The 19,452-nt window shown below is 47.8% G+C and overlaps 1 non-coding gene across 1 annotated transcript; it reads left to right on the plus strand.

Annotated features, from left to right (window-relative positions):
- The first annotated feature begins 19,069 nt into the window (after positions 1–19,069).
- LOC125511702 lies at positions 19,070–19,172 on the plus strand. Its single transcript, XR_007285064.1, has one exon. It is a non-coding gene; the product is annotated as a U6 spliceosomal RNA (small nuclear RNA).
- The last annotated feature ends 280 nt before the right edge of the window (positions 19,173–19,452 follow it).

Below are 19,452 nucleotides of genomic sequence, written 5' to 3' on the forward strand. Positions count from 1 at the left end.
GACCGGCCCTATTTAGGTTAGTAGCTAATGAGTAGTTAGACTAATTAGTACTTTGGATAATTGCTAGCCTATGACATGTGGCCCCCTATGTTAATTTAACCCCTCCATTTTAGTTTATCCATCAATTAAATTATGTGTCAATGAATGTGGGCCACATCCTCCCTTTTGACTAGTCAAATTGACTTGGTCAAATTCGGATTAGATTAAATAAAAATATTTCAGAAAATCATAAAAAAATACTATAAACTTTGAAAAATCATATAAAATAAACCGTATCTTGGATGGAAATATTTTGTACATGAAAGTTGCTCAGAACAACGAGACGAATCTGAATACACAACCCGTTCATCCGTCACACATCCCTAGTATAGCAAACACACAACTTTCCCCCACCGGTCCGTCTGTCCGGAAACGCGGAACATCGGGAATACTTTCCCGTATGTTTTCCCCGTTCACCGGTATCACCTGTCCCTGCGTTAGGTCACTCCTTGCACAACGTATTGCCGCTTCTTGCTTTGTGTTGCATTTGGTTGCTCTGTTATTTATTGTGTTCCCCCTCCGTTACTTCTTTCCGGTAAGCTCCGAGACCGTTGTCGATGCCCCTGTGATCGACTACATCGACGACGACCCCTTCTTCTTGCCAAAGCAACCAGGAAAGCCCCCCCCCCTAATCACCAGATATCGCCTACTCTACTCTCTATACTGCTTGCATTAGAGTAGTGTATCATGTTACTGCTTTCCGTTAATCCTATCCTGATGCATAGCCTGTCCTTGCTACTACTGTTGTTACCTTTACCTGCAATCCTAATGGTTAGTATAGGATGCTAGTTTATCATCAGTGGCCCTACATTCTTGGCCGTCTGCCATGCTATACTATCGGGCCGTGATCACTCGGGAGGTGATCACGGGTATATACTATATACTTTATACATGATACATGTGATGACTAAAAGACGGGTCGGCTCATAGGAGTACCCGCGAGTGGATCTTTGTGGCGAAGCGACAGGGCAGGTTAAGACCACCTAGGAGAGAGGTGGGCCTGGCCCTGGTCGGCGTTCGCGGTTATTTCAAGATAACACGTTTAACGAGATCTTGGTATTTGATCTGAGTCTGGCTACTGGCCTATACGCACTAACCATCTACGCGGGGACAGTTATGGGCACTCGACGTCGTGGTATCAGCCGTAGCCTTCGTGACGTCAGCGACTGAGTGGCGCGCGCCAGATTGGATCGTAAGCCTGCTCTTGTATTAAGGGGGCTAGTTCTGCTTCCGGCCGCATTTGCAACGTGCAGGTGTGCAAAGGGCGATGGGCCCAGACCCCTGCGCCATAGGATTTAGACCGGCGTGCTGACCTCTCTGTTGTGCCTAGGTAGGGCTGCGACGTGTTGATCTTCCGAGGCCGGGCATGACCCAGAAAAGTGTGTCCGGCCAAATGGGATCGAGCGTGTTGGGTTATGTGGTGCACCCCTGCAGGGAAGTTAAACTATTCGAATAGCCGTGATCTTCGGTAACAGGACGACTTGGAGTTGTACCTTGACCTTATGACAACTAGAACCGGATACTTAATAAAACACACCCTTCCAAGTGCCAGATACAACCGGTGATCGCTCTCTCACAAGGCGATGAGGGGAGGATCATCGGTTAGGGTTATGCTATGTGATGCTACTTGGAGGACTTCAGTCTACTCTCTTCTACATGCTGCAAGATGGAGGTGGCCAGAAGCGTAGTTTTCGACAGGATTAGCTATCCCCCTCTCATTCTGGCTTTCTGCAGTTTAGTCCACCGATATGGCCCTTTACACATTTACCCATGTATATGTAGTGTAGCTCCTTGTTTGCGAGTACTTTGGATGAGTACTCACGGTTGCTTTCTCCCTCTTTTCCCCCTATCCCTTCTACCTGGTTGTCGCAATCAGTTGTTGGAGCCCGGGATCCAGACGCCACCGTCGACGACGACTCCTACTACACCGGAGGTGCCTACTACTACGTGCTGCCCGCTGACGACGACCAGGAGTAGTTAGGAGGATCCCAGGCAGGAGGCCTGCGCCTCTTTCGATCTGTATCCCAGTTTGTGCTAGCCTTCTTAAGGCAAACTTGTTTAACTTATGTCTGTACTCAGATATTGTTGCTTCCGCTGACTCGTCTATGATCGAGCTCTTGTATTCGAGCCCTCGAGGCCCCTGGCTTGTAATATGATGCTTGTATGACTTATTTTTATTTGTAGAGTTGTGTTGTGATATCTTCCCGTGGGTCCCTGATCTTGATCGTACACGTTTGCGTGTATGATTAGTGTACGGTCAAATCGGGGGCGTCACAAGTTGGTATCAGAGCCGACTGCCTGTAGGAATCCCCCTTCCACACTCCTTGGCCGAACTTAAGTCTAGTCGATGGAAATTGTTTTACTAACTTGGCTGTGCGGCCCATGGGCCCACGTCGCCATTGGGTGGTATTAGGATCTTTTATTCCTCGTCTATACTCTGGGATTCTGCACCCTCTCTTTTATTCGGGTTAAATGATCTTACAAATTATAACTCTAGGTTCTCGTCACCACTTTCTCCCGGAGAGCCCCTTCCATCCAGATGATCGCCGGCTGCACCGGAAGATTTCGAAGTTACTCTCCGATGTTCCCTCGTGACTTGGTGCCTGTTGCTTTTGCAATTCCCTATCATCGCTACCCCTATGTATAACCACGTACACTTGCCATTCGTACAATCATTCCCCGTTGATCTTGTTATTACAAGATACCCCGAAATTGTCTCTATTATTCCGAGTATACTTTGTGCCTACTGCCTTGCAGTTCCTTGCCACATAAATACCCCTACGGATAATTCCTCGCACTTGCTGAGTATCCGGTCATCCCTAGTTGTTCATGTGTTTCCACAAAAGTCCTCGAAATACCATTTCGATTTTTTTGGAAAACCTCAGCAGCCCTCTTGAATTCCTTGCCTTCCTGCATTATGGTTAATTCCATACTTCTAGTAATCTCCGTTGACATCCTCTGTCACTATCATTTCGAGTCACTTGATTCGATATGTTGCGAATGCTCGCAATCCTCAATCGGATCCTAGATTCATCCTTCCGGCTCAGACATCATTTTTAACATGAGCTGGTCCTCGACCAATCAAGTTGTCGTCGAATGTACCCTAATTCTATTCAACTTATCCATCCTAATCAGATCATTGCTTATGATCCCTTGTTTTGGAATTCATACTTCCTTTGCAATTGAGCTTTGAATTAAGTCAGGTGTTTCTATCATCCGATCTCATTGCATTCTTTCTTCTTCTGGTTAAGTACCGATGCTCGCATCAGATCCCTTATGGACCACCAGATCCTTTGTTGGATTTTATCCGACAACGTCCTTTATATTCAATAACCTTGTGAGCCTTTCCTCGGATACGTAATGCCTTTGGTAAATTGTATCCTCTGCTTTCTCAACCATGCTCTGCCTTCGAGCTGGAAGTTATTCACTCCTGAAGTTTGTGGTTTATGTTCCAAAGAGGCCCCGATGGGTTGAACCTATGCCTTTTCTAATATGTGTGAACCCGAAAGTTTTCACGAGTCATACTCTTCTGGTGCTTCACCAGATAAAATTTCAACACTACAACTTCTTCATAAATGAGAAGTGAATGAAAGGTTATGCATTACAGAAGTGGGAGTCGACCTTGAACTTTGTGTTCATGCCCATGGACCCGATGTGGAACTTATCATGGAAGCTTCTCGCAAAATATTTAATCATTTGGGTAATTCTTTCGGTGTCATTAAATTGGATCCCTTGCAGCCTATGGTTCCCGACATATTGTTCTTTCCTTGACTCCCATTTCTCGCCAGTTAAGTATTTGTCTCTACGGACCAATGCCCAAGTCCACCTTTATTTTGGTCTACCTTCGAGTATACCCCCCTGGTATCTCGAGGATATCAACCGATTGCACTATATCCTTATGCATTCCTGATGAGTAGCACCTTTCCCCGTCCATAGTCCACTCCACGGGTTTCATGGGTTGTCGTCACCGAGAACACCGATAGTGAATCGATCGAATCACCCCTGTGATTCAGTACTCCTAGTACTTTGTGGTTGAGAAGTTTAATACTCCATCACGTCATTCCTAGTCTGATCGACTATATCATTTTGTGCTAAATTTTAACTGTGCTACCTGGTCCTTCTTCCCGGAGCACAATTTTCGATGATGAGATAACCTTATGCCGATCTTCCTCGTCGTATCATTTCACCTTGAACAACAAGATCGATTTCGAGTTTGGGTCGTACCCATGGTTTCAATAACTTTTCGCTTCATCATTCCGTTGACTTGATGTCATCGCCGATCGGTTACATCTTCTTGAAACCTCTCGACAAATGTGTCGTGATCATCATCAACTTTCTGAGGTCTTCCAAGATATCAATTGAATTCATGACTAGAAATAACATCCTTAACCTCAATGATTGGTGTTATCATCGACCCCTTTATTGCCTTCCGTTCAACACAAACTTGTTCGTGTTTTGTGTTATACCTAGAGATCCCTGCTATCCAGCAATTATTCTTCCTTACCTTGGAGTATTACCATCTTTTATGTCAAGAATGTCGTGAGGATTGCTCCACCTCTTAAGAATTTTTGGTATATTGATGCTTCTCACCATCACCATTCTTTCTTGGTCTCCGTGTTGTTTCTAACCGGAATACCGACAAATGGTCTTTGATGTGTAAATTCTAAACTTCTAGCAACCCTATTGCTTTCAAGTTAATGGTCGATATTTCATTCTTAGACTATTGGTTGTTGGATCACCTTTCTGACATTGATCATGCTACCTAAGGCCATACTTTGGGAACCCTTTCCAACTAGTGTTTTATTGTGTATGTTTTTCCTTGAGCATACATCATTATATCATTTGATCCGACAAATGTTATCTCCTTGTTCACATAACGGTGGAAATCCATCTTTTGGATACCTCGTTGAATTATTGCTGAGTCCATCAGCCACCTCCTCATCCTCTCCTTGGCTTAATGATGAATCCCTTCGTGTATCCAGAGTGTGACCTTTGATTGAAGACCATGCCAATGCTATCTCGAAGCATGTCTATGGTATTCCAATTTTCAACAAGAACATTGAAGCTAATGCTAAATGTTTCCTGCTCAATTATCCGAACACCGTTGTATGTGTAAAGTCATGAAATTCCTCTCCCCTTACCTAAGTGGTTTTCTACCTTCTATCCGGTCTTGGATATCATACCCTGCTTGTTGTTGGGAAGGGTATACCCCTGAAATATGTGTTTAAACATGTTTTCCTTTCCATTGTTCGGTTTAATCTGAAGATCACATTTTTCCTTTCCATTGTTCTGTTTAACCTGATGATCACGTTTTCCTTTCCATTGGTTTGTTTGACCTTTCTGGTGATCATTATGATCTAAGCAGTATTAATTCCCTGCTTATGTTAACACCTCCGTGGACAATTCTGTCAGTAAGACCCTGTTGCTTTTGTTGATGACATTCTGATAACCACCGATGGACGAGAACCTTGCCTATTGGTCTGCCTCGTTCAACGAGCAGGAAAATGGTTCTCTTTGTCCCCTGCCCTTGGTACCGACGCTGTTGCCGACATAATCGACAGGTTATGGTCTGACCTGCATGGTTATCATAACCATGCAAGATGACACCACTCTTTCTATCTTTAACCCACATGGTGGGCCCATAACCCACATGTCCCAGGATCGAAACCTGACTCTCCTGTACACCCTGTTGCCAAAGATATTCCTCGCGCTTGACTTGATATGTAATTCGCGAGCCACCTTCCTAGTGATCTACTCTGGTATCAGGCGCAATACTTATTCTCGTGCCCTGAAACCCTTTCACCTTCTAATTAGGCATCAAACGATTGCTTATCCGCTTGATACTTCTTACTATACCTTCTTGCTTGGCTCTCGATGTGTTTCATTTGACCAACTCGAGAGATACCCCTGTGTTCATTCATGGGATAACCCCCGATGGTTAACCCTTATAGCATCCTATCGTTGTAGAGCTGCCCCTTACCTATTCATTAGTACGATGGAGTTCCCCGAAGGAAGGACGACAACTTCATCATGATGAAATGAATCAGAGGAATGAAGACACATCAATGTCATGGATCGACCTCTTCGAGAAGAGCAACTATGACCGAGAAGAATCGTTAGAATTTCGTAACTAGATCCCTTCCCACCTTGTAACCGCTCCTAAATCTCGGGACGAGATTTCTTGTTGTGGAGGAGAATTGTGACGCCCGGATAATTAAACTACAGTAATCTTATGTTAATGGCGCCAGGTCATCGCGATTACTGTTGTTAAACTCGGGTTGATTCGAATCCGGTCCAAATTTCAAATTCAAATTAAAGTCCAAGATTCAAATTTCTCAAACCTGCAAAATAAAATGTTCAAAGTGTGGCAAATCTTCCATATCCAATTATGGTGCTGACCCAACATTTTTGTAAAAGTATTTAAATGCTCTTTTGGGACTAAAGAAGTGACTTAACCAATTATTAAATGCCTTTAAATAATAAACAAATACAAACATGTTTTATTATTGTGCCAAATTAATTATGGCAGTAGCCTAAATAGTAATACTAATTTTTGGGCTAGGTTTATATTTTACAAAGCTAATAATAAATAAATGAAAGGAAACTTAATTGAAAACAGAAACTAATAGAAAGAAAAACAGAAAGGAGTAAAACTAGAAAGCCTACACTATGCACACTTGGGCCTGCTGGCAATAGTGCAGGCCCAACCCAAAAACACCTGGTCCCCTTCCCCTGTTCATCAATCAAGGCGTGGCGCCCATCCCCTACCGCCATGGCTGCGCCGTGGACACGAGGCGCCCATCCGTCGGCCCTGCGTGCTGGATAAGAGCATCTCGGCGCCCCTCTCTCGGCAAACCCTAGCCACCCACTGCCCCTGCCTCTCTCACTTCTCCCCCCCCCTCTCGCCCATCTTCTCGATCTGGAGGAGACCGTCGCCGCCGTCGCCATGGGTTCGCCGCCTACGTAGCCAACGGCCACCCCGCGTCGCACCGCCGTGTCCAGAAGCTCCGTCAACGTCTTGTTCGTCTTCCTCGCCCACTGGAACAAGCCGAGAGCCATCGCATCGCCGGCATCGAGCGTCTTCTTTCTTTGCATCACTGTCACTTCAGCTATCGCCGCGCCACTGCTACACGACTGCAACCGTGGCCGCCCCTGCTAGCACCGCTCGTGCGCTGCTCCGCCGGCCGGTGCCTCCCGCTGTGACCTGCTCTACTGCTGCTGTAGTTGTCGCGACGCCCGCGGCCCATGCTCTTCCTGCTGTAGTTGCTCTGCCCTGCTGCCACTACGCCGTCCGCGCGGGCGACGCCGGCGCCCGGCGCGGCTCGCTGCTCCCCGTGCTGGCCGTGCCTTGCGCTTGCGCACGCGCCGTCGTGCGTGCCTGATACTACCGGCGACTACTGCTTCTGGTTTCCCAATGCTGCTGCCGCTTGCTACTTGTCTACTGCTAACTGATGATAGCTACTGTAGCTGCTAGCTAGCTTTGCGAATATTACATCGAGTAACCCCCTGGGCAGCCCCTAAACTGTGGTTAAACAGTTGTAAACATGAGTGAAAATAATATAAGTAGAAAGTATACATGACAAACTCCATTTTATCCCACTGGACCAAATACTTTTGATGCGTGGATTAAATTTTACAAAAATCACAAAATGCTATCTTGTGTTAAAAGGAATAGAGTTACTCCCTAGCATTGTGTGTGTGCGCCGTGTGTGGCCGGCTGTGTGCCTCTGGCCGGCCCTGTGTGCTTGTGTGATGTGTGTGTGTGTGCGCAGCGTGTGTGTGGCCGGCTGCGTCTCTGGATGTGACCGGCCCTATTTAGGTTAGTAGCTAATGAGTAGTTAGACTAATTAGTACTTTGGATAATTGCTAGCCTATGACATGTGGCCCCCTATGTTAATTTAACCCCTCCATTTTAGTTTATCCATCAATTAAATTATGTGTCAATGACATGTGGGCCACATCCTCCCTTTTGACTAGTCAAATTGACTTGGTCAAATTCGGATTAGATTAAATAAAAATATTCCAGAAAATCATTAAAAAATACTATAAACTTTGAAAAATCATATAAAATAAACCGTATCTCGGATGGAAAAATTTTGTACATGAAAGTTGCTAAGAACAACGAGACAAATTTGAATACACAACCCGTTCGTCCATCACACATCCCTAGTATAGCAAACACGCAACTTTCCCCCACCGGTCCGTCTGTCCGGAAATGCGGAACATCGGGAATACTTTCCCGGATGTTTTCCCCGTTCGCCGGTATCACCTGTCCCTGCGTTAGGTCACTCCTAGCACAACGTATTGCCGCGTCTTGCTTTGTGTTGCATTTCATTGATCTATTATTTATTGTGTTCCCCCTCCGTTACTTCTTTTTGGTAAGCTCCGAGACCGTTGTTGATACCCCTGTGATCGACTACATCGACGACGACCCCTTCTTCTTGCCAAAGCAACCAGGCAAGCCCCCCTTGATCACCAGACATCGCCTACTCTACTCTCTATACTGTTTGCATTAGAGTAGTGTAGCATGTTACTGCTTTCCATTAATCCTATCCTGATGCATAGCCTATCCTTGCTACTACTGTTGTTACCTTTACCTGCAATCCTAATGGTTAGTATAGGATGCTAGTTTATCATCAGTGGCCCTACATTCTTGTCCGTCTGCCATGCTATACTATCGGGCCGTGATCACTCGGGAGGTGATCACGGGTATATACTATATACTTTATACATGATACATGTGATGACTAAAAGACGGGTCGGCTCGTAGGAGTACCCGCGAGTGGATCTTTGTGGCGAAGCGACAGGGCAGGTTGAGACCACCTAGGAGAGAGGTAGGCCTGGCCCTGGTCGGCGTTCGTGGTTATTTCTAGATAACACGTTTAACGAGATCTTGGTATTTGATCTGAGTCTGGCTACTGGCCTATATGCACTAACCATCTACGCGGGGACAGTTATGGGCACTCGACGTCGTGGTATCAGCCGTAGCCTTCGTGACGTCAGCGACTGAGTGGCGCGCGCCGGATTGGACCGTAAGCCTGCTCTTGTATTAAGGGGGCTAGTTCTGCTTCCGGCCGCATTTGCAACGTGCAGGTGTGCAAAGGGCGATGGGCCCAGACCCCTGCGCCATAGGATTTAGACCGGCGTGCTGACCTCTCTATTGTGCCTAGGTAGGGCTGCGACGTGTTGATCTTCCGAGGCCGGGCATGACCCAGAAAAGTGTGTCCGGCCAAATGGGATCGAGCGTGTTGGGTTATGTGGTGCACCCCTGCAGGGAAGTAAAACTATTTGAATAGCCGTGATCTTCGGTAACAAGACAACTTGGAGTTGTACCTTGACCTTATGACAACTAGAACCGAATGCTTAATAAAACACACCCTTCCAAGTGCCAGATACAACCGATGATCGCTCTCTCACAGGGCGACGAGGGGAGGATCATTGGTTAGGGTTATGCTATGCGATGCTACTTGGAGGACTTCAGTCTACTCTCTTCTACATTCTGCAAGATGGAGGTGGCCAGAAGCGTAGTCTTCGACAGGATTAGCTATCCCCCTCTTATTCTGGCTTTCTGCAGTTCAGTCCACCGATATGGCCCTTTACACATTTACCCATGCATATGTAGTGTAACTCCTTGCTTGCGAGTACTTTGGATGAGTACTCACGGTTGCTTTTTTCCTCTTTTCCCCCTATCCCTTCTACCTAGTTGTCGCAACCAGATGTTGGAGCCCAGGATCCAGACGTCATCGTCGACGACGACTCCTACTACACCGGAGGTGCCTACTACTACGTGTTGCCCGCTGACGACGACCAGGAGTAGTTAGGAGGATCCCAGGCAAGAGGCCTGTGCCTTTTTCGATCTGTATCCCAGTTTGTGCTAGCCTTCTTAAGGCAAACTTGTTTAACTTATGTCTGTACTCAGATATTGTTGCTTCCGCTGACTCGTCTATGGTCGAGCTCTTGTATTCGAGCCCTCGAGGCCCCTGGCTTGTAATATGATGCTTGTATGACTTATTTTTATTTGTAGAGTTGTGTTGTGATATCTTCCCGTGGGTCCCTGATCTTGATCGTACACGTTTGCGTGTATGATTAGTGTACGGTCAAATCGGGGGCGTCACAGGATCGTCGACTACCATGTTCTCCATTGGGACATCGTCGTCCTCCGGCTGCCTGCCGGCCAGCAGGTCGGCAGCAATGGCTGCCATCTCCTTGTGGTCCGTCGTCCGCCCGTCCCGAAGAGCGCTGGAGCGCGAGGAAGCCATGGTGGGCAGTAGTGGTGTGGACAGGAGAAAGGGAACGGATGCGGATGACTGCGGCTATGGCCGGCGCAGCAGTTTATATAGCAATGGTGGGCGGGCGGAGGGACGGACGTGTGGCGCCGGAGTAGCCGCCTCGGCAACCGCGTATCATTAATGTGGGCAGCAGATGGACGGACGGCACTTGTGTCGTTTGAAGGCGGAGCAATCGCCTGCACCGGGAAGCGGGGCCGGCGGCGCTGACTGTTTCGGGCGGAAAGCGCGCGCGGGCGAGGAGATGACTTTACTTGGAGAGGATGACAATAGGGACCTACCAGGTCCATAGCCTCACGTACGCAAGTGCCTTCTTATTATATATATATATATATATATATGTATGTATAAAACTATACTCCCTCCGTCTAGGTGAATAAGTCGTATTATAAGGTGCATCACGACCTAGGTGTAAGCAGATTGGTGGAAAAGAAGAATATTTCTCTTTTCTAAACACAACATTTAATCACAGCAGTTAAGAAGATGCCTTATTAGCTACCCATGCAGACCATCGTAATGCATAGCATGCAAAACGCTTTTATTTCTTGCCTAATAACCGCATGGACGTGTTGCATGCATTGGTCCTTGCCCGAGCAAAAAAAGGGAGGAAAGGGGTTTCCACGGGAGACAACGAGGCAGAGGTAGAAGCGCTCGCTGGAGTTATTTATTTTGCTTCCCCCTGGTTTCCTGACATCACGATCCCACACCATTGTCAACCTATGTAGTACTAGTCAATAAACGAGAGAATTGCACAAGAAGCGACCGACAGCTGGGACCAAGCAGCTCAAGCAGTATTTGTGTTTTTAAGGTGTGAGCACTGCAGAGTTTTTTGATGTTTAGCCCAGATATTAATTTTCTCCTGTGAACAACAACGAAAACATCGCTGCAGGTATTAACTGGGCGGGCTGTGGCCCGTCTAGCCCAGGCCAGATATCCAGCCCAGATATTAATTTTTTTTCAAACTAAAAATGGCTAGCCCAACTATACTTTTTTTTAGGAATACCCAGGCAAGGTCAATTTGTTATTCTCCGCCCCGCTGGGCTGCAAATTTTTCCTAGGAGGGATGCATTAGGCTTAACAAGAAAATGGGTTTAAAGAAATAATAAATGGGATGTAATTATAAAAACTGGGCAGTAATTATAAAAAATGCACCAAATACGTGATTACTTTATAAAATATTATTTTTGGATATTGAAAATTTTAATTTCATTAATTGTTGCGAGCGCAATGTTTTGTTAGATTTTTACGTAATATAAATTTATATTGAAATTGTATTCAATCTGACTAGAAATTTTGGGATAAAAATATTTCGGATCCCATTAAAATGTGGGAAATTTTATTAAATTTTATTTTGAACGGTTGGTTGAAATGGGCTGTACTTTTAACAAACTGTAAATGGGCTCTAGTAAATTCCATTAGAATTCAAAAATGGGTTACACATTCTTACAAATCTCAAATGGGCTATAAGTTCTTTGCCACACACTTCTGGCCTTACTAAGTTGACACGTTCCCTAAAAAATAGAGTTGACGCGTATGCAAAGCTTTGTCAACTTATAGTCAACACACGGTTCTAGCAGCAATGGCCGTTGGATGTCCATCCAACGGATGCCGTGCCTCTTCTTCAATCTCGGATATTCTAGCTTCACCCGTCCAAAAATGATTCCTCCCCCTGACATCTGGGACGCACCATTTCGGAAGCTGACCTGTGGGCCTACTAAGTTAACGTACCAAGGGCTTTGTCAACTTAGTCAATATAAACGATTCTAGCTGCAGTGACCGTACAATGTCCATCCAACGGCTGTAGTGCTTCTTCAACCTCTGGTCTTCTTGCTCCAGCCGCCCAAAGCAGCGCCGGTCGTGCCGCCTGCTCCTGCCTCCCATGGCCGGCTGTGCTGCCGTGGAGGCCTCACCGCCCCCTACTATTCCCACCACTGGCCAAGCCCTACGGCGACAGCAGCCTCACACCGCAGCCGAACGAGTGAACCCTCATACTCCTCTCCACGTGGGCATCCACTGCCGCGTCTTCACCGGCTCCGCGTCGTCCCCTTCCTAGGCCTCGCCGTCGTCCACCGCCCTGGTGCTCTCGGTGTGGCGTGGTCAACGTGGAAGGAACGACTTTCATCGGACGTGGACTGTACGTGGAGAGGCTGACAGCTGGGTCCACGGCGGCAGCAAGGAAGTGCCTCCTTATTACGCGAAAAATAATTATTCCTCCACCTGACAGCAAGGACCCACCAGACGGGCCACCAGTATTTTGCGAAAAAAATTGTTTCCCCCTGACTGCTGGGACCCACCGGACGGGCCACCGTATTTTGCGAGAAAAACGTTCCCCCCGCTGTCAGCTCGGACCCACCGGAAGTGCCTCCTTATTACGCACAAAAAAATGAATACTTCCCCGGCTAGCTGGGACCCACCTTGCTGGGAGGCTGACTTGTGGGCCTACTAAATTGACGGGGACGAAGGGCTTTGTCAACTTAGTCAACATGAACGATTCTAGCTACAGTGACCATATGAGGTCCATCCAACGGCCATAGTGCTTCTTCAACCTCTAGTCTTCTTGCTCCAGCCGCCCAAAGCAGAGCCGGTCGTGCCGCATGCTCCTGCCTCCCGTGGTCGGCTGTGCTGCCGCAGAGGCCTCACCGCCCCCTACTATTACCACCGCTGGCCAGGCCCTGCGGCGGCGGCAGCCTCACACCGCAGCCGAACCAGTGAACCCTCGTAGTTCTCTCCACGCGGGCTTCCACTGCCGCGTCGTCCCCTTCCTAGGCCTCGCCGTCGTCCACCATCGTGGTGCTCTCCGCGCGGCGTGGTCAACATGGTCAAGGAACGACTTCCATCGGAAAAGTACTGTACGTGGAGAGGCTGACAGCTGGGTCCACGGCCACAACACAGTTTTTTTGTGATTTGCCAAGTAAGTCGCTTTGTCAAGCCTGTTAGGCTGCAAATCTTTCAAGACGAGGAGAGCTTTCATTCGGCTGGCCGAGAAAATGGCCCATCAGTAATGAGAAATGGGCTGTACATTTTTAAAACACATCATACCGGCAATTAGTTTCAAATATCTTTTTTTTCATTTCAAGATTTTAAATTACATTAATTTTTATGCGTGGAGAATTTGTTGGATTTTATATTGATATATATATTTATTTTTAAAATCAGTTTGAATGTGAGTCGAAATTTCGGGATTAAAAACAGTTCGGACCGCACCGAAATATGCAAAATTTCGTATAATTTTTTAACCGTTGCCACAATATGGGCTGTAATGCTAACAAAAAGAATATGGGCTCCAAAAAAACCCTTAAGAATTAGCAAATGGGTTGTAAATTATTAGAAATAATGGCAGATGGGATTTATGCTGTTTTCCACAGATTTGAGGCTTTCCTAAAAAAAGGTTGACGCACAAGCACTGACTGTTGGATGTCCATCCAACGGCTATTGTGCTTCTTCAATCTCTGCTCTTCCTGCTCCAGCCGCTCAAACAAGCGCCGGCGGGACTGAGTGCTCCCTCCTCCTCGCGGCCGGCTGTGCTGCCGCGCAGGCCTCACCGCCCGACCGTACTCCCATCGCTGGCCTAGCCATCCCTCTACTCACCCACACCTGCTATTATTCTTCGGCGATGGCAGACGAACCAGTAAACCCTCATACAGTCGTACTCCCCTCCACGTGGGAAACAACTGCCGAGTCTTCCCTGCCTCTGTGTCGTCCCCTTCGTAGGCCTCGCCGTCGTCCACCGCCCTAGTGCTCTCGGCGCGGCGTGGTCAACGTGGTCAAGGAACGACTTCGATCGGACATGGACTGTACGTGGAGAGGCTGACAGCTGGGTCCACGGCCGCAGCAAGGAAGTGCCTCCTTATTACGCGGAAAATAATGATTTCTCCACCTGACAGCTGGGACCCATTGGACGGGCCACTGTATTTCACGAAAAAAACATTTCCCCTGACTGCTGGGACCCACCAGCTACATCTTCGCACGCAAGGAAGTGCGTCGGGCAAAAAAACGATTCGCCCCCTGACTGCTGGGACCCACCAGCTACATCTTCGCAGGCAAGGAAGTGCCTGACAGTCGGGACCCACCTGGTTGAAGCGTACGTAGCGTTGTCATTCTGGTCGCGAACGTGTACGTACATATGTACTGGTTGATGTAGAGGCGCGCACGTGTCATAGTAGAGGCGCGCATGTAGCATGTACACGTACGTACAGCGGCCAGGGTGCAAGAAAGAAAATACGGCCACGTATGTGTACATACGGGCGGGGTCTCGAACGTCTACTCGCACATACGTACGGCCAGGGCTCGTGTACATGGCTGGGTCGGAACGGAGAAACAGCATCGTCGTCATGTTCATGGGGAGGCAACGGAATGCGTCGTGTTCATGGGGAGGCAACGGAATGCGTCGTGTTCATCGGGAGGGCTTGGACGGAACATGCGATGGAAACGAGGCCTGGCGTACCGCAGAACGGAGGAAACGGCCTTGTGTTCGACCGGCCACGTTCGAAACGGGATCCTGTTCATCCGGAGGGGTCTGGCGTACCGCAAAACGGAGGAAACGGACCTCCTACGGTCGAAACGGGGGTCCTGTTGATCGGGAGGGGTGTGGCGTACCGCAAAACGGACGAAACAGACTTGTGTTGGAGCGTTACGGTCGAAATGGGGGTCCTGTTCATAGGGAGGGGTGTGGCGTACCACAAAACGGGACTCCACGAGATACTGTTCATCTCCACCGTCGACCCCCTCCAGACTCCACGAGCTACTGTTCATCCACCGTCGACCTCCTCCAGCCTCCACCTGCGACTGTTCATCCACGGGCTCCTGTTCATCCATTATCCACCGCGCGCTACTCCACCGGCTACTGTTCAACCACCCCTCTCCACGGGGTCCTGTTCAACCACCCCTCCACGGGCTACTGTTCATCCTGCCCTCCACCATCTACTGTTCATCCTACCCTCCACGGGGTGGTCCTGTTCATCCAGCCCTCCACGGGGTCCTGTTCATCCAGCCCCAACCGGCTCGATCGATCGGGGTCCTGTTCATCCAGAGGCAACACCACGGGGTCCTGTTCATCCAACCCCCCCCCCCCCCCCCCCCCCCCCCCCGCAACGCTCACTGTTCATCCAGAGGCAGCATCGATCGGCTTCAGTTAGCAGCAGTAGTGAAGGAATCGCTCGATCGGGTTCAGTTAACAGCCATTGATCGATCGCTCGGGTTCAGTAACGCGTAGCCTGCAGTGCAATCGCTTGGGTGCAGTTAGAGCCCAACGCCTCGCTCGGGTTCAGTTAGAGCCAACGCCTCGCACACATGCGCGTACGTGTACAAGAGAAATGCGCATTGCTCGGCCCCCGACCTCCCACCGTAATCGGGAACTCCCCGAAATTTTCCTCCCCTCGCTTCTACCACGGTTTTTTCTGTCATGGACGGCCCAAAGAATGTCATGCAGCTGCGTCTCCGGCCCGCCCAGGACGAAAAGCCCATTTTCTGTCATGATTTTTTGTCATAGAAGTAGGAGCCCACCACATCTATGATGATACCGGGTTTTGTCACAATTATCGTCATAGAAGTGTCATATGTATGACAGAAAAAAAATTCGTTCGGCCCAAAATGTCACAGATGTGTCTTTTTTGTAGTGGGAGCCACCCCTTGTGGGGTGGCTTGCCTCCCTCCTATGGCCCATATCTTCCCCCAGGGGGTTCTAGTAACCCCCCCCCGGTACTCCGATATGTACCCGATACATTCCGAAACACTTCGGGTGTCCGAATACTATCATCCAATATATCAAGCTTTACCTATCGACCATTTAGAGACTCCCCGTCATGTCTGTGATCTCATCCGAGACTCTGAACAACATTCGGTCACCAAATCACATAACTCATAATACAAATCGTCATTGAACATTAAGCGTGCGGACTCTACGGGTTCGAGAACTATGTAGACATGACCGAGACATATCTCTGTTCAATAACCAACAGCGGAACCCGGATGCTCATATTGGTTCCTACATATTCTACAAAGATCTTTATCGGTCAAACCGTAATGACAACATACGTCATTCCCTTTGTCATCGGTATGTTACTTGCCCGAGAATCGATCGTCGGTATCTTCATACCTAGTTCAATCTCGTTACCAGCAAGTCTCTTTACTCGTTCCATAATGCATCATCCCGCAACTAACTCATTAGTTACATCGCTTGCAAGGCTTATCATGATGTGCATTACCGAGAGGGCCCAGAGATACATGATGTGCATATTTCCTTCAGTTTGCATTTCATACAATAAAGAGACAACCATAAGGCTCCTGCCGGTTGCCAGTAACTTTTACAAAACATGATCATCTCATACAATAACGTATATCACATCATGTCTTGACCATATCACATCACAACATGCCCTGCAAAAACAAGTTAGACGTCCTCTACTTTGTTGTTGCAAGATTTACATGGCTGCTATGGGCTTCTAGCAAGAACCGTTCTTACCTACGCATCAAAACCACAACGATGATTTATCAAGTTTGCTTTTTTAACCTTCAACAAGGACCGGACACAGTCAAATTTGATTCAACTAAAGTTGGAGAAACAGACACCCGCCAGCCACCTTTATGCAAAACTAGTTGCATGTCTGTCGGTAGAACCGGTCTCATGAACGTGGTCATGTAAGGTTGGTCCGGGCCGCTTCATCCAACAATACCGCCGAATCAAAATAAGACATTGGTGGTAAGAAGTATGATGATCACCGCCCACAACTCTTTGTGTTCTACTCGTGCATATCATCTACACATATACCTGGCTCAGATACCACTGTTGGGAAACATAGCATGCAATTTCAAAAAAATTCCTACGCTCACGCAAGATCTACCTTGGAGATGGATAGCAACGAGAGGGGGAGAGTGTGTCCACGTACCCTTGTAGATCGAAACCGGAAGCGTTTGACAACGCGGTTGATGTAGTCGAACTTCTTCTAGATCCGACCGACCAAGCACCGAACGTACAACACCTCCGAGTTCTGCACACGTTCAGCTCGATGACGTCCCTCGTCCTCTTGATCCAGCAAAGGTGTCGAGGAAGAAAATGAGTTTCGTCAACATGAAAGCGTGGTGACGGTGATGGCGAAGTGATCCGCGCAGGGCTTCGCCTAAGCACTACGAAGATATGACCGGAGGCGTAAACTATGGAGGGCGGCGCCGCACACGGCTAACAATTTTTGGTGTGTGTTCTAGGCGCCCCCTCCCCATATATATATAGGTGGGAGAGGGAGGAGAGGCAGCCAGGGGCGCCCTAGGGTTGGCCGTCGCCCCCTAGGGGCCCTGCCTTGCCCTGCGCCCCCCTTTCCATGTATGCATGAAGGGGGAGGAAAGAGGGGGGTGAGGGAAGGAAGTGTGAATCCTAATCCACGCTTTCCTTTCCCTTCCCCCTTTCCTTCTCCTCCTCCTACTATAGCCTTATAGGGTACATGAGCCCCTTGTGGGCTGGTGTGTTCCTTCACAAGGCCCATATGGCCCATAGGATTGTCGAGGGTACCCGAAACACCTTCCGGTGACCCGATAAGTACCTGATACCCTCCGGAACACTTCCGGTGTCCGAATCTCGTCCTATATATAAATCTTTACCTCTCGACCATTTCGAGACTCCTCGTCATGTCCGTGATCTCATCCGGGACTCCGCACAACATTCGGTCACCAAATCACAAAACTCATATAATACTATATCGTCATCAAACGTTAAGTGTGCGGACCCTATGGGTTCGAGAAACTATGTAGACATGAGCGAGACACTTCTCCGGTCAATAACCAATAGCGAAACCTGGATGCTCATATTAGCTCCTACATATTCTACGAAGATCTTTATCGGTCGAACCATTATGACAACATACATTATTCCCTCTGTCCATTGGTATGTTACTTGCCCGAGATTCTATCGTCGGTATCCACATACCTAGTTTAATCTCGTTACCGGCAAGTCTCTTTACTTGTTCCATAATACATCATCTTGTAACTAACTCATTAGTCACTTTGCTTGCAAGGCTTCTTATGATGTGCATTACCGAGAGGGCCCGGAGATACCTCTCCGATACTCGGAGTGACAAATCCTACTCTCGATCTATGCCAACCCAACAAACACCTTCGGAGATACCTGTAGAGCATCTTTATAATCACCCAGTTACGTTGTGACGTTTGATAGCACACAAGGTATTCCTCCGGCATCCGGGAGTTGCATAATCTCATAGTCGAAGGAATATGTATTTGACATGAAGAAAGCAATAGCAATAACACTGAATGATCAATATGCTAAGCTAACGGGTGGGTCTTGTCCATCACATCATTCTCCTAATGATGTGATCCCGTTCATCAAAGGACAACACATGTCTATGGTTAGGAAACTTAACTATCTTTGATTAACGAGCTAGTCTAGTAGAGGCTTACTAGGGACACAGTGTTTTGTCAATGTATCCACACATGTATCAAGTTTCCGGTTAATACCATTCTAGCATGAATAATAAATATTTATCATGATATAAGGAAATATAAAATAACAACTTTATTATTGCCTCTAGGGCATATTTCCTTCACCGACTCCTCGCAAAAAAGATATTGGGTTGACAGGCTGAAGGTCCAGCTTTCACGCAGCGGCCCACTTACCGTTTGGTGCGACTCCACAGTTCCTGGTGGCTGTGGAACGCAGCAGAGCACCCCTTGTTTAGTACCACCTCACCAAGTGAGAGTAATTTCAACCGGTTTATAAGGTTCAGCGTTCCAACCTTGTTGTCCCTTCGGGGACATCTGATAAAATTGGAACGATACAGAGAAGATTAGCATGGCCCCTGCGCAAGGATGACACGCACAAATTGAGAAATGGTCCATTTTTTTGAGATTTTGCACGCTGGCCCTTGGTTTCTTGCAGATAGGCCCCGGGTGCCTCCCACTTGGGTAGTTGTGCTTTTCCATTGTCGCTTTTCTTTACAAGTAGGTCCTTCCACTAGTCCATTTTTCTTGTAATAAAGTCTCTGGCGTCATTTTTGATATATATATTGTAGGCTACTCCCTGGTATCTTGCGTATATGCCCTAGGCTTTTCTTTTGTGCAGTTGTACCTTTACAAACAGATTCTTTCACTACCTCTTCTTTTCCAATCAAGTCCTTGGCCTTCT

Source organism: Triticum urartu, chromosome 5 (assembly GCF_003073215.2).
Source record: "Triticum urartu cultivar G1812 chromosome 5, Tu2.1, whole genome shotgun sequence".
Classification (NCBI taxonomy): domain Eukaryota; kingdom Viridiplantae; phylum Streptophyta; class Magnoliopsida; order Poales; family Poaceae; genus Triticum; species Triticum urartu.